Source organism: Sorex fumeus, unplaced genomic scaffold (assembly GCF_029834395.1).
Source record: "Sorex fumeus unplaced genomic scaffold, SorFum_2.1 ptg000032l, whole genome shotgun sequence".
In the NCBI taxonomy this organism is placed as follows: domain Eukaryota; kingdom Metazoa; phylum Chordata; class Mammalia; order Eulipotyphla; family Soricidae; genus Sorex; species Sorex fumeus.
The window spans coordinates 1170259-1182308 of record NW_026606089.1 but is presented as its reverse complement, the minus strand read 5'-3'; the positions used below and the strand labels follow the sequence as shown (position 1 = coordinate 1182308).

At 37.6% G+C, this 12050-nt stretch overlaps 1 pseudogene; it reads left to right on the top strand.

Annotated features, from left to right (window-relative positions):
• The first annotated feature begins 241 nt into the window (after positions 1-241).
• On the top strand, positions 242-338 carry LOC130025874 (uncharacterized; annotated as a pseudogene).
• Positions 339-12050: the final 11712 nt, after the last annotated feature.

Genomic DNA, 12050 nt, shown 5'->3' with positions numbered 1-12050 from the left:
CAAACTCATATACCATCTTCCAAAAAAATTATTTTGTAAAACTGATGCCTAGGGTATGGTAAACGATAATATAGTAAAAACCATATATTTATTTCTGGGACATTAAAGTTCTTAATCTATTTATTCATGCTGCTTTGAAATACATTCCTTGATTAGGAATCATTGTCTGCCATAGGAGTGAGGAAGGACAACACTCAAAGTAATAAGAAGAGAAAAATATGGAAAAATTAACTCCTACTAGGTTTGATAACACATATACTAAAATTGAAATGATACAATGATGAGCATGGTCCTTTCACAGAGATGAAATGCAAACTTGTAAAGCATTCCATATTTTTGTTGCAAGAAGAATTAACAGGTATACTTTAAGCTAAGACAATACCCACAAGTACAAAAATTATACATAGAGAGCACAAATCCCCAAAACAACAATCTCTCTCAATGTCAATGGACTAAATGTGCCAATTCAGAGGCACAGAATAGGAAGATGAATTAGAAAACTGAACCCAACATTCTGATGCCTGCAAGAAACATGTCTGAACAATCAGTGCACCCATGGGCTAAAAGTAAAAGGCTGGGAAACAAGTTTTCAAGAAAATATCACATCCGCAAAGCTGGAATGGCCATACTAGTATCAGACCACATGGACTTCAGGCTAAAGGTTATCAGAGACAGTGAAGGTCATTTCTTAATGACCATGGGATATGTACATCAGAAAGAACTCACTCTCCAAAATGTATATGATCCTAATGACAGACCAGCAAAATACTTAAAAACAACTTCTAATAGACTTATAGAAAAACATTGATAGCAACACAATACTAGTAGGAGATTTCAACACTTCTTTGTCACTTCTCGATAGATCAAACAGACTGAAGCTCAGCAAGGAAATATTTTATTTAAGGGAAGTAATGAACAACTGTTGGCTTAGAGAAGAAATCAAAGAGGAAATAAAAAGGTTCCAGAAACATATGAGAATGATGACACGAGCTACCAGAACTTGTGGGACACAGCAAAAGCAGTGTTAAGAGGAAAGATTATAGCTCTGCCAGAATTCATCAGGAAGAAAGAAAGGGCCTACATGAATAAATTAGAGCTCAAGATTTTGGAAAATAACCAACAAAAGTAGTCCAAACTAGGCTGGAGGAAGGAAATAATAAAACTTGTACCAGACATCAATGAGCTAGAATCCCAAAATACAATCCAGAAGACCAATAAGAACAAAAACTGGTTCTTTGAGAAAATAAATAAGATGAATAAACCATGAGAAGCCTCTCAAAGAAACAAAGAGAAAGAATTCTAATAAATCGAATCAGAAATGCAAAGGGGGTTATCCTAATAGAAAGTACAGAAATCCATAGGATCATCAGAGATTATTTTGAGAATCTTTGCAGCAGGAAATGAGAGAATCTTGAAAAAATTGATAAATTATTGGATTCCAATTACCTCCCAAGACTGAACCAAGAAGATTTGGAATACTTGAACCTATCACTACCAAGAAAATTGAAATGATGGTCAAAATTATACCCCCAAACAGAATCCAGGGCCCAGATGGATTCAATAGTGAATTATTTCAAACCTTTAAAGAGGAACTGCTTCCAGCATTTTTAAGATTTTCCAGGAAATTGAAGAAACAGAAATACTCCCAAATAGTTTCTATGAGGCAAAGATCACCCTAATACTCAAATCGACAGAGACACCACAAAAAAAGAAAATTGCAGACCTTTTTCCTTTGTGAATACAGATACAAAAATTTTCAAGAAAATACCAGCAAAGAGAATCTAGAAACTCAACAAAAGATCACACACTATGACCAAGTAGGTTTAGCTTGGGGATGCAAGGATGGCTTAACATTCTCTAGTCAATCAACAGAATACACCATCTCAATAAATTAAAGATAAAAATCATATGATCATATCAATAGATGTAGATAAAGCATTTGATGAGATCCAGCACCCATTCATGATGAAAAACTCTCAACAAAATGGGAGTTGAAAGTACTTTCCTCAATATAGTCAAAGCAAATTACCACAAACCCACAGCAAGTATTATTCTCAACGGGGAAAAACCAAAGGCTTGGAGCAGAAATCAATGAAATAGAATTCTAGAATACAATCAGGCACAAAACAAGTTACCCACTCTCAACACTCCTATTCTTCATAGTACTTGAAGTACTTGCCATATGATTTTGGTAAAAAGAAAAAGATATCAAGGGCATCCATATAAAAAAGGAAGAACTCAAGCTTTTACTATTTGGAGGTAACATGATACTATACTTAGAAAATCCCAAAGAATCTCCAAAAAAGCTCCTGGGAACAATAGATATGTTTAGTAAAGTAGCATATTACAAAATCAATATCGGGTATGCAATGGCTTTCCCATATATTAATAATGAAAGAGAAAAAAGAGAGAGAAAATAATCCCATTCACAATAATACCTCAGAAAATCGAGTATATTGGAATCAACTAAAAAGGTTAAGGAACTATATCAAAAAAAAACCCTACAAAACACTACTTCACGAAATAAGAGAGTATATGAGGAAATGGAATCACATCCCATGCTCATGGATTGAGAGGTTTAACACTGTCAAAATGGCAATACACCCAAAGCTCTATAAAAATTTAATGCACTTTCTATAAGGATACCCATAACATTTTTCAAATAAATAGATTAAACACTCTTGAAACTCATACACAACCATAGACTCCCATGAAGAGCTAACGCAATCTTTGGTAAAAATAAGAAGGGAACACCTTCCCCAACTTCAATCCCTACTACAAAGTTGTAGTCATCCAAATACCATGATATTCAGATAAAGACAGGCCTCAGATCAATGGAATATTGTCAAATATCCTGACGCTGGCCCTCAGATTATTATTAGCTAATCTTTCATAAAGGCTCAAGAAATATGAAGTTGAGCTAGGAAGTCTCTTCAGCAACTGGTGCTGGGAAAACTGGACAGCAACATGCAAAAAAAAAAAAAAAATGAACTCAGACCTCTTTATAGTGCCAGCCACAAAGTCAGATCAAATGTATTAAAGACCTCACTATCATACCTGAATTCTTAAGATATATGGAGAAAAATGTGGGAAGATCCCTTCATGATATTAAAGATAAGGGAAACAAAAAAGCAAGCAAGCAAGCAAGCAAGAAAGAAAAAAATTGAAAATTAAAAAAATAATGCTGTTTGCAATGCTAAGGATCAATCCCAGATCATCATTTTCTTGCGTTTTTGGGTCACACGTGGTGATGCACAGTGGTTACTCCTGTCTCTGCACTCAGGAATTACTCCTCACGGTGCTTGGGGGGACCATACAGGATGCTGGGAATCTAACCTGGGTATGCCGTGTGCAAGGCAAATGCCCTACCTGCTGTACTATCGCTCCAGCTCCCCCCCCCCCAATAATTCATCATCTTGAGGGCCTCAGATTTTTACCTTCCATTTAGAAACATCATCTTTACATTGACACAGTAAATTGAAACCACAGAACCATTGAATGGCATGTTATAATGGTAGCAGCCATGAGAAAACATTGATAACCCACAAGTTGGCATGAATGAATTCTGTCTCAGAGGCTTCACTTCTGAGGATACCTGTCACTACCTCCTTTCTGTTAAGTATCCCAGGATCAGAATCTACATAAGGCCATCAGTAGAAATTGTCCACCCAAAAGCTAGCCTTCCACTGGGATCAGAATCCTTGATCCATCTAACTTGTAATTTTTCATTCATGATTTGTTGACCTTGTTTCAGGCGGAGGCATCCAGAGCATAAACTCAGCTTTCCCGTTGTTTCCACAGGAAATCCAAATACCTAAGAATGTTATCATTTCTGATGCCACTGTTACAGATTTTTTTGGAATCCCATGGTAAGACACGATCATTAATGTTATAATATTAATGTTCTCCATAGTTCGGATCTCCCCAAATAACTCTCTACCAACCTCACTCCAAGTGCAGACTGCAGTTTATCATGCTCCTGAAAGTACTTCTAATAGTTTCACTCAGGTTCTCCCCTAAAGTGCACAAGTTAAGTTCATACCACTCCAAGTTCTTATTCCTAAACTACCAGAGTGGGCTTGGTCCTCAAGCTTTTGTTCTTATAAGAAGAAATACCGTGCTTCCTTTCTCTATGTCTCTCTTTGCTTGCTTTGTTAAATGACTGTTCTCGCTTGAACAAATATTCCATTCCACCCTACACCTGTTTCACAAGTTTCTGAGTGTTTTTTAGTAAAATCTATTTAGCTTCAATAAACTAAAAATTTTAAAACACCTGAGCATTGTTAAAACCAATATTTGTATCTTTTAAACCACAAATTTTGAAAATGAAAGGTGGTAAAGCAATGAAATACTACTCATTTGTATGAAGTGAAATCTTCTTATTATTTGTATATAAAATGGATAACATGAGGAAATTATGTTTAGTGACATAAACCAGGCAGAGAAAGATACGCATCCTACAAGTTCATGCATATGTGGCATATGGAGAAAACAAATAAAAAGAATAAAATGAGACAGACAAACGTCTAAAACATTATTTATATTCTATGATTTATAATTCAATTAACTATGGTTTCTCATACACATAATTCCAACATGACACTCCTCATTCTCTCAAAGAATAAACCCTCCCTCTCCCCCAATCCCCCATAATCCCTCACTCTCAATCCCCTGACTCAATTGTGTGGATCATTTCTCCCCTAACATTGCTCTTGAACCTTTGTTTCTACCTTGCTGTGTGTCTTTACATCCCACATATGAGAAAAATCTCTCTGTATCTGTTCATTTATTTAAGGCTAACTTTACATGCATGATATCCTATAGTTTCATCCAATGTTGAAAATTGCATAATTCTGATCTTTTCAAAGCAATAAAAACAAACTTTAGAACTATGAGACTATTTAGTTACCAGATCGAAAAGTATAATCAGAGTGGAAAAACTGAACAACGGTGAATGACAGAGTAGGCCTTTCAGTAGTGAGTGCAATATGATACATGCACGTTGATTCTGCATAATCCTAAAATTTATGAAATTCTATAATGTAACACTATAAGGTAATTTTACATAATCAAAAAAGTATTTAAATAATTTACATTTATCTATGATTTTGACGTATCTTTTGTGTCAAACTATCAGAAATAAAAATAATGTGAGATAGAGATATGGTGTATCACTATACTTTTAAACAAGAGAAGCGATAAAAATTTCTGTATCTTGATGAACTCTCATATAAATTGACTCCAAAATCAAATTAATATACTCAAGGAAAAATAAAAGTCAACCAATTTAATCTTTTGCCTTCTGTCAGGTTCCGATCTGCTTGATCTCTCGCAGACAAAAAAAAATTTTACTTTATTTTTTTTTAAATTTTTATTAGTGAAACACCATGATGTACAGTTGTACATTTACAAATTTTTGTTCTTGGGTTTCGATTACACAATGATCAAATGCCCATTCCTCCGCCAGTGCCCATTTTAAACCACCATAGATTCCAGTATCCCTCCCACACCAATACCCCCCATCCCACCCTGCCTCTGTGGCAGGGCATTCGCTTTTGTTCTCTCTCTCCTTTCGGGTGTTGTGGTCTGCAAAAGAGGCATTGAGTGTCAATCTTGTTCAGTACATAGTCAGAATTTTTATTTTCAAAGGATTTCTTGGCAGAGGTTTGGGATTCTTTGCTAGAAACCAACTCCTTTTCTTTGCTTTTTTTTTCCTAGAAATATATACTTACACTAAGACTGATTAGTCATGGCACCAAAATGACAAATGTCCCTGTTTTTACTTCAGTTCTGTTTCCTCATTATCACAAATTATTAGGAGTTGATAGAAAATAACTAGCCCAAAATTCGTGGGGGAAAGGGAAATGTTTATGTTTACCATAGTTTGGAAAATCCCTGTCACTAGTATAGTGACATTCATCTAAATTTGTAAACACATGATTAAGAAGAGGTAAACCATGACTGACACTTCAAGGAGGAACGGGCCTTCAGCAAATATCCATGGTTTCAGAAGGATGGCTCTGGCTTGGATGGGGGGCAAACATGAGATTATGAGCTACCGGCAGTTAACTCATGCTCTTAGGCTATGTGGTAATACTGTTGAGAAATGTGGCGAGCCCTGATTAGGTAGGGTCATGATGGAGAATGGAATGATGACAAGAAAACAGAGCAACAGGACAAGATGATAGATTCCTTTGTATAAATGTTTTCATCTCTAATGTATTAATATGTGTAAAAGAGAACCAACTTTTTATCATTTTCCTGGCAATATATTATCCTTACATAGTGCTTCAGGAAAAAAAACGCTTCCCTTGTTAGTTATTATAGCCTGAATATCTGTGAGGTCTTTGAACTCTTTCTATATATACAGTGCTGATGACTGAAACCAATCTCACTATTTAAGTATCTAAACTGCAATGTTCTCACCATTTAACTGACTAAACTCTGATGGCTCCAAATCTTCTAAGATCAGCTTTCATCTCTTCCATGATATTCAGGCTTCTCTTCCCAACTTTCAAATCTCCCTTTCTTTCTCCCTCTCTCTACCAACTTTCTCTCTCTACAAACTTTCTTGAAATATAGACATAAGTTGACTTCTCTTTTTTTAAAAAATTTAGGCAATTTTGATTTTTAAAGTCATTTATAATGGAGATTTGTCATACAATATTCCAATTCTAATCACACCACCAGTGTCTGCATCCTTCCACCAACAGATTACCCCTTTTCTCCCTGCATTCCCACCGATTTCCTTGACAAACACATTTTGAAGTTTTACTATTGTACTTTGGGTTCCATACTTACAGTAGTGTTGGCATTGGTGGTTAAGACATACACCTCAACTTTTTCATGCTGGCCTTCCTGGATCAATGCCCACTGACACTATGTAGGGGAAATATATGAGAACAAATCATTAAGCTCCAAATTTTTCAAATAATCTTTAAACAATTCTGATGGAAAAGAAAATAGTGTTTACTGGAGGGGACAACCCCCTGTCAGCCTACAAAGTCTTTTTATTTTTCCACATTACAAAAGAAGAAATCAGTGAAGGAGGTCTGTCATTACGCAAGTTAGGTCACCCTGCTGAGGTGTGGTCAACAGGGTGTTTTGTGCTCTTCTCTCCTTCCACCAGAAGTACCAACCCTATTATTTTTGTCTCTTCAGTCCGCAAAAAATGGAAAAAGTTTTACCACTCAGACATCCATGTAATGAGCCCAGCCAAGGTGATAAAAATAAATTTCAGCAAATTCATAGGTTAGTCATGGTGGTAGAAACTAAATATCATATTTTTGTATTGAATCTGCAGGAGACACATATTACAAACCTTTTCATGATTCAATTTCAATCATAGTATATTTTAACACCCAACCTCCTCTAGTATACAGTTCCATTGCTAATGTCCCCAGTTTCTCTCCCACCACTCCCTCTCCCAACCCCAAACCCCACCTGACAGCCTGCTGTCTCTACACTATGGCAGGCACCTCTCTCTCTCCCCTCTCTCTCTCTCTTTCTCATTCTTTGGGCATTATGGATTGTAATACAGAGAGTGAGAGGTTCTCATGTTTATTCCTTTACCTACTTTCAGGACTCAGTTCTCACCCAGAGTAATCACTTCCAACTATCATTGTCATAGTGGTCCCTTCTTTATACCAAATGCTCGCCTTCAGCACTTGTGGCAAGCGTCCAACCATTAACCAATTCTCCTGGCCTGTGTTTCTGCTATCCTTGGGTATTAGTCTCATATTCTGGTTTTTTATATCCAAAAAATGGGGTAGTCCAATCAGTATACCCCTTTCCTTCTGACTGATTTCATTGAGCATAATATTCTTCCCTGTACATCCATTTATAAGCAAATTTCATGATGTCAGTTTCCTGCCAACTGCGTAGTATTCAATTGTGTAGGTATACCATTGTTTCTTCTGGCTATTGTGAATAGCACTGCAGATGGTATTTCTGTTATAAATATCATGTTTAATGTAACTTACATAGGAAAATACTTCCCAGGTTCCAAACATACATAATCCACTCACAAACACAACTTTATTTACTTTTTTAAAAAATATAATTTATTATGATGCTTTCTAAAAAACAGAAGCGATTAACAAAAACTCAGGGAAAACATATTATATAAAAGCCAAAAAAAATAACCTTAAGAAAGGACAACAGGTACGTGTTCTTGCTCCTCAAAAATCCATGTGTTTCTTGATATATTGTCAATATCTTTCTATAGCCTTAAAATTCTTCAACTTCATTTCTAAACACTATTTAAAGTTATATTAATTTAATAGGTATAATCAGCTTTATAGAATATTTATTTGATTCTTTCATATTTTGCATAAACAACGTTTGAATTAACCATAGCACTGTAGCACTGTCCTCTCATTGTTCACTGATTTGCTCGAGCGGGCACCAGAAACGTCCCTATGGTGAGACTTGTTGTTACTGTTCGTGGCATGTTGAATACATCACAGGTAGCTTGCCAGGCTTTGCCATGAGGGAGGGTTACTCTCAGTAGCTTGCCGGGCTCTCTGAGAGGAGGAGAGCAATCGAACCCAGGTTGGTCGCGTGCAAGTCAAACGTCTTACCCACTGTGCTATGGCTCCAGCCCATATATATATTTATACATATATATGTGCATTTACACACACATACATATCTATATATTCCTCTTACATGGCTCTTAAGCTCCAACTCATATTTCTTTCTCCTCCAATTATTTACTACTTCTCTCCCCATTCTTGGGGCTCAACTAATTTTCCGAGTGCCCTCAGATGCCTTTCTGAGGCCATGATAAAGGAATGCATAACACATACATGCAAGGAAGGCACAAAGCATATGTAGATAAATTTCATATGGACATATAATTGTGATGACTAGTTTACAAACTCTATTCGCTTCAAGTACAGAGTTCCTCATCTCTGGATCTGTGTATTCATACTCCATGCACTGTCAAATATCCAGCTACTGTCCACAACCAACTAACAACACTCCCCTACGCATTTCAGTCATTTACTTCCCCTCCTATTAGGACGATTTTGATGTCAGAGTGTAAAGGTTTTATTTTGCTTTTGTTTTATTAGTCCATTTAATTTTTTTCTTTATATTCCCGAAACAAATCAAATATTTTTTTTAAAAAAAATAAAGGACAGGAGGTGATATCAGGCAACAAATGAAATACTTGGTATGGCTGAGAATCAGCAAGAGTCTTCCAGGTCAGTGTGAGGAAAGGAACATCCAGTTGTCCTTCCCAGCATATTTCCAAAGGGCTGGCTTGGAGGAGGGTACATTCTGGAAAGAACCGCAGGACAGTAGTAGTGTCTTGAACATATAGGGGTCTATGTTCTTCTTTGAAAATGTAATGGTATTGACCTCCATTGCAAGCCACACACCCTAAAACAAAGAAAAATCAAAAGGGAATGCCCTGAGTTGGGGCAAAGTGGGGGAGATGGTGGGTGGGAGGGTCATTGGGTTCCTTGGTGGTGGAGAATGTTCACTGGTGGAGAGATGGGTACATGATTCTTGTATAACTGAAAACCAAGTACAAAGGTATGTAAGTCTACAACTGCACCTCATGGTGTTTCATTAATAAAAATAAATAAATAAAAACTAAAAAATTAAAAGTGCTATCAGCTGGTATAAGAAAAAAAAGTAGTGGTGTTGACTAGATTACATCAAGATCATTTTTATCTATAGGATGCTATGATTCATCTTTGATTCACTGATTGATACTTTGAAATGTCCCAATTCATCCTCATTCAGAGAAGTCATTTATTTCTTCGAGTATTGATTTGTACAGGGAATTCCTCACAAAATTCTTTATATAATGTCTATTGAGGGACTCAAGGATAATGTTCTTATTACCATTTTCAAAGAAAACAAAAATACTCTTTTAATAAGATTTTCTTGGTTCTCTATCTAAAAGCTAAATGACAACAATAAAGTTTAACTCAATATTTTCTAAAGCGCATTACATTAGTACTTGAAAAGAAATTTTAAAAGACTCTGGGAGAGGGGAGGAGGAAAAGTCATGGATCTATAAGGATTAGTACAAGTCTTTGGGTGTGTGGGGCATGGGAGTGTGTAGAAAAGATGAGATCACACTCAGCTATGTGATCTAATTTCTATATATCTATTCTCTAGATACCAGCGATATATTCACACAGGTGTATTCATATGACTATCATGTACACTAACCCTGTATCATGTACATTCACGTAATCCCGAAGGCTTCACCGACATGGCAGCACTGAGAAGGATGAGAAAGGAGAGGCCGACAAAATCTCAAGGCCGACCTAGGCTGTCACAACGAAGGAAGACAAAAATGATTCTCTGTACTTTCAATGCATGTACGCTAGCATCAGATGCATCCATCGAGGACCTGATGGTACAAGCGTGAATGATCAAGTACGACATCATTGGTCTGACCGAGACAAGAAGGCAAGAATCTCACTATGCCGTTTTTGACACTGGAGAAGAATTGCTCCTGGGAACTTGCGATAAAAGAGGTGTTGGAGGCGTCAGTGTCCTTGTAAACACAAACTTGACCAAGAGCATTGATTCATTCGAATGAATAACAACCTGAATCAGAAGTTTACATTTGAATAGATGTGGCTCACTGCCTGCAGATTCTATCTTCGTTGTCTACGCACCAACATCTCATTATGATGAAAGAGAAATCGAGAAGTTCTACATGGAGCTAGAGAAGTTCTATAAAGAAGACCACACCTTCTATAATATCATTGTGGGTGATTTTAATGCCAAGATAGGACCGAGAAGATCAGCTGAAGAACTTCACATTGGGACCCATGGCCTAGAATGGAATGAACAGGGTGAGAGACTATCTGAGTTCATCATGTCGATCAAAACCATTCATGGTAACACAGTTCCAGAAGGCAGAATCTAAACAATGGACATGGGAGTCTCCCGGTGGAAGATTCCACAGCGAAATAGACCACATCATATTCAATCGAAGGTTTTGCCTGACAGATGTCGCTGTTGTCCCAATATTTCGAACGGTATCGGACCACCGTCTCCTTCATGCAAAATTCTACTTCACAGAGCGGGGAGAAAGGGTTGCAAAGTTCAAAAAGAGAACTGCCAGTATGACCACAAACTGGGAACTCTTTGGTACAATTGCGGCAACATGGGAAGATGCCATTGTTGACAACATTGACAAGGAATACGATCCACTGGTTCAGCACCTCCATGAATGTGCGAGGAATGCCAAGAGAGAGATAGCCACAAAAAATCGCCTATCTTCGAAAACTCTTGAGCTCATTCGCCAGTGTGGTTTGGCGCATGCCTCAGGCAACCGCAAGCTAATGTCCAAGCTCGCAAAGCAGTGCAGAGATGCGATCAAGGAAGACCTCAAAGAGAGAAGAGCAGAAGAACTGGTAGATGTGGCAGAAGCCGGGAAAAGTATTCGTAACGCCCGCCTGTCCTTCGCCAACTACAAGACCAAGATGACTGCCCTCCGACGTCCTGATGGATCCATCACATCCTCCAGAACGGCAATGGAGAAGATTACCATGACTTCTACACAAATCTCTTCGACAGCCATGTCCACTTGCCGACATACCAAATTCCACAGGATGGATATGTCGTTCCCAAAGTTCTCCCTTCCGAAATCCAACACGCCATTTCATTGGTAAAGGAACAAACAGCACCCGGCACAGACAAGGTCAGACCTGAACACCTGAAGAACCTGCAGTCAGTACTCATCAATACACTGGCTCGGCTCTTCACTCGCTAACTGCCTGAATGCAAGGTTCCGTCCCAATAGAAAACCAGCAGGACCGTACTACTGTTCAAGAAGGGAGACATCCATGACATTGGCAACTATCGCCCGATCTGCCTATTGTCTGTCATCTACAAGTTGTTCACTCGAGTCATCCTAAATAGGATTGGCAGAACATTAGATGAAGGACAACCATGCGAGCAAGCCGGGTTCTGCAAAGGATTCAGCACCATCGACCATATCCACAGGATAACCAAACTCATTGAGGTTTCTCGGGAGTTCAAGATGCCGCTCTGTTTAACATTCATTGACTTAA